Source organism: Eimeria mitis, genomic scaffold (assembly GCF_000499745.2).
Source record: "Eimeria mitis Houghton genomic scaffold, Emh_scaff3433, whole genome shotgun sequence".
Classification (NCBI taxonomy): Eukaryota; Apicomplexa; class Conoidasida; order Eucoccidiorida; family Eimeriidae; genus Eimeria; species Eimeria mitis.
In genome coordinates this window covers 3,027-3,338 of record NW_013571776.1, presented here as the reverse complement: position 1 = coordinate 3,338, position 312 = coordinate 3,027, and positions in this window count along the sequence as shown.

Below are 312 nucleotides of genomic sequence, written 5' to 3'. Positions count from 1 at the left end.
TAAGGGTTTAGGGTTTATAAGGGTTTAGGGTTTACAGAGCCTTGAAAACAACCTTGGGGGCATCATCCCCCGCCAAGCCGACTTTAATGAGTTCCTACCATCCCCTATCTACTGTGTAGGGTTTACTACCTAGGGTTTAGTGTCTAGGGTTTAGGGTTTAGGGTTTATAAGGGTTTAGGGTTTATAAGGGTTTAGGGTTTAGGGTTTACAGAGCCTTGAAAACAACCTTGGGTGCATCATCCCCCGCCAGTCCGACTTTAATGGTGCCCGAGCCATTGTCGAGGACAAGGGGCTGGTTAGCCACTATCTCTT